Here is a 4,024-nt window from a genome sequence, read left to right as displayed (position 1 = left end):
ATTACCGGAAGAGATCAATACAAAGTTAAACATCCCTGACAGACAATGAGTGTCCTGCCCCTCAGACGTCCCCGGAAAAAATGAAAAAGACAAGTAAAAATGAACTATCCGACACAAAAATATGGTTCAAGCTCAAGCCTTTCACTTTTATAACTAACATGTAGCCCAGACACGTAACAATATTTTCAGGAGTAATGTTCAATTCCACACAAAGTGTCCATCAACACACGCGCACGTTTCAAGATAAACTGAATCCCAAAATTCATCTGCATTGGGAATGTTGTGGAAGACATTTACATACATGGGTTAGAATTGTATCTGTCCTACCTTGTAGACGTCGTATGACTCGATACGCGTGTCAAAACACATGTATAAACGGTTGAGCATGGCAACAACCTGCAATGGCGAGCAGCGTGCAGCAAGAGTTGTGAACCCAACAATGTCTGAAAAAAAGATGGTAACCTGCATACCCAGAGGAACAATAAAAAGTACTTAAGGTACAGATACATGTCCTTTGAATCATGCCAATATATCATGTGCACATCTCACTGATGACCTCAGGATTGCAATACAAACAAAATAGCTCAAAGGTAGCACACCACCTTTGAGATGTCTCTTGTTTAACTTTGACTGTAACCTGATGATAAACTATCATCACACTGGTGATTTTAGAGTTGATCCATTCTGGATATGCCATTCTTCAGAAGATACATTAAACCAGCTGCCCCTTCTTCTAGCATTTACCTAAAGATTTTTCTGGAATTTCTAGCTTCTAAAGAGACATGTTATCTATTGAAAATAGAAATATATTGAATGGCAGTAGCTACACAAAATTGTCACTAACTTCCTGGCCTCATCTGAAGTGGAAGGGTGTAGGTGGGGTGACTGTGGGGGCACTCCATCAAGTACTATATATTCTCACCACACCCCAGGAAATGAGGTCATTCCTTTGCACACGTGAACTTTTATCTACTTACGAGGCCTTTTAGCAAGGCAGCCAACACAAAACTGTTCACATTGTGATCTAACCATGAAATTGGCAGGTATGCTCTGATATAGATGCTCTTTTAAATCAGTCAATGAACCAACTTTAAATCCAACATGGCGGCCACTTTTTTCAAAATGGCTGCCAAAATTGCTAAAGAGCGCCAAAAACTTTTTTATATTGAATTTAGGACATGCGAGTATCAATGCAAAATCACAGAACTACATATTATGTATAAGGGGTAGTTACATTTTTCAATTTATCTTTAATTAGGTAGTTCCAGAACCGTAAGAACATTGCAGGCTCCAATAGTTAAATTATTATTGGATAAAATACATAATTTCCTCGGAGCTTGAATTTCCTCGGAGCTCAGTGAGTGCAGCTTTCTGAAGAAACCAAACAATTCACAGATTTCGTCATATGCTTACTATTCGCCATTGTAGCACACTCGATAACCTATCAATAACAGGCAAAAATGAGGTCGTTTTTAAATGCCTAGCGACAGGGTCCTGAGGAGATTGTTCAACGACCGGCTGTGGTGTTCCTGGATCATCCAGACAAACGTTGCATCGACATACACATTTCTGAACCTCAGCACACTCTGAATTGCAGTATTTTTCCACCACTAGTTCTAATAGTGCTACAAACTGCCATGCTTGGACTCCACAAAAGTACGCAACCCTTTAAGCAACACAACATTGGGTTGTGGAGGCCACAAGGCACGTGTTGGGTGGTGGAGGGCCCGGGGCACTTGCCCCGGTTGCCCTTGGGTAAATCCGGCCCTGCCTCTTCGGCTCTTCTTCTGACTTTTGTGTCCATTATAATAATTCCATCACCTGTCCATTAACCTCGAGCCCCTCCCTACCTTATATGTGCTCCATAACCCTCTCCTCCTTCCACCCTCCAGTTTATGTACCTCCCCGTCCCTCTCAGTGTGAGCTTCCAAGATCAAATGGTTTCAAACTAACTTCTAAGATTTTACTATCCTGGTGGCTGTAGCATTTCCTGATTTCCTGCTCCTCCCAAATTTCCTTCTTCCCACTGACACCATTAAGTATTTATGGCTTCACATCCATTTCTGCAGCAAACTTGATTCTACATGTGATCTACCAACCCCCTCTAATCCGCAAACTGCGATAATTTTACATATGAGGCTCTGTCTTCAACATCTCCTTCCACCATATTCAGCGAAGTGTCAAGGATAGGGGCGAATAATCGACATTTGGCAGTGCTTTTGGGAGCTAGTCATGCACGTCTGAGCACACGTGTTTCCGACCTAAAATGTACAAAGTAAAAAAGGTAATCAAGTTCGCTTTCCGATTTCAAGCGAATAATCATTCCTTCAATTAGTCCTGCATTTTGTTTTCTTCCTGCAAGTATCTTTACGATTACAGGTTAATTATTATTTTTCTGTTAACTGCGGAGGCATTTTTGCAGCCATGTCACAAATTCCAGGTGGGCAATTTTTTTTTTTTACTCCAGTATGTTATCCAGAACACCTCAATGTTCATCATTAACTACAGGTTACTACCCATATTGATATTTGGTTTATTTCCGAAATTAGATTAGTAGGACAAGATATTCCAATGGAAATACAACTGACTGATCCAAATTACTTGTATTTATCAAATTGTGACAATTTCCCACCTTTTTTTTCTCAAAACAAAAGACACAGCAGTGTTGGAATTGCCTGCTCCTTAAAAGCTAAGATAGCACTTATATAATTTAGAAAGATTGATGGCAAATGTGTGTTTCAAGGTCAATGGCAATACAAAGCATCACAAAAGTGATGAGAATCTACAATCAGGAAGATATACGAAATGCTGTCTCTATTGTTACCTCCGCTACCAAAGGTGGATGGAGGTTATGTTTTCACACATGTCTGTTTGTCTCTGTCTGTCTGTGACCAGGATATCTCAAAAAGTTGTGGACAGATTCGGATAAAATTTGGAGGAGAGGTTGGGTATGTGACACGGACTAAATGATTAGATTTTAGTGAAGATCTAAATACGGATCTGGATATGACAATTTTGTAAAATTTTCTAAGTGATTTGTCACCATTGAGTGATAGGGCCAAACACGATATGTAGCATGATGTTTCAAAAAGTTGTGGACGGGGTATGACAAAACTTGCTGGATGAGTTGGGTAGGTGACGAACAAGACGATTAGATTTTAGTTCAGGTCCGAATCCAGATCTGGCCTATCGGTGGGATACAAAACGTAAACTGTTCAGCCTGACGGAGGTGTGCGCTCCACCGTGTGCTTATGCACCACACCATGGAAAAAGATCATTTTTATTCAAAACGTAATCATCTATTCTTGAGCATCCATAAAGATGTCATTATCATATCTTGTGGTTTAAATGCATCTGTTGGCCCCATTCAATAAAGCGAGCATCAAATCAGTGGCCGTGGATCTCTGTTATAAGTTCCCAAGACAAATAACTTACCAAGTGGTGGATACCTGCACCAAAAGCAATACGTATTTAGCTTCTACTTCATTTATGCATCGTCGATCTCGTATTGAAAGATTCTACTCACCTGACTGGGAGTAAAGAAGACGGCTTGACCATGTATTGATCTCAAAAAAGATGGAAAAGTTATATAACCAATGTGCACAACTATTGGGGGCACTGCCACATACAGTTATCACACACCAATTGTTGCAGACGACCACATCAATTTTATGCTCACTGACATGCAGCTACAGATTCCAACAGCCTTCTTGGATTGATGTTTCTAATCCGATAAGTGAAACATTTTGCAAGAAGTGCACAATAAACTTTGTGAAAATCCAATTCAACTGGAAGACAACAATGTTCATTGGGTATCGCTACGCAAAATCATAGAATTGTCTGCAAATAATTATTGTGATCATATTGTAGCAGATATTAGTGATATGTGTAAACTGTATCAGTTTAAACACAAGTTGTGACAAAGAAACAAAGTGTGATTGATGGTCCAATCAGAGTGAAAGGCAACCAATTGATAGGTAAGCCGGCAGGTAAATTCTCACATTGGACTGAATATTTTGAACAA

Source organism: Myxine glutinosa, chromosome 7 (assembly GCF_964187855.1).
Source record: "Myxine glutinosa chromosome 7, kmMyxGlut1.1, whole genome shotgun sequence".
NCBI lineage: Eukaryota > Metazoa > Chordata > Myxini > Myxiniformes > Myxinidae > Myxine > Myxine glutinosa.
Note: the sequence above shows the minus strand (reverse complement) of the source record.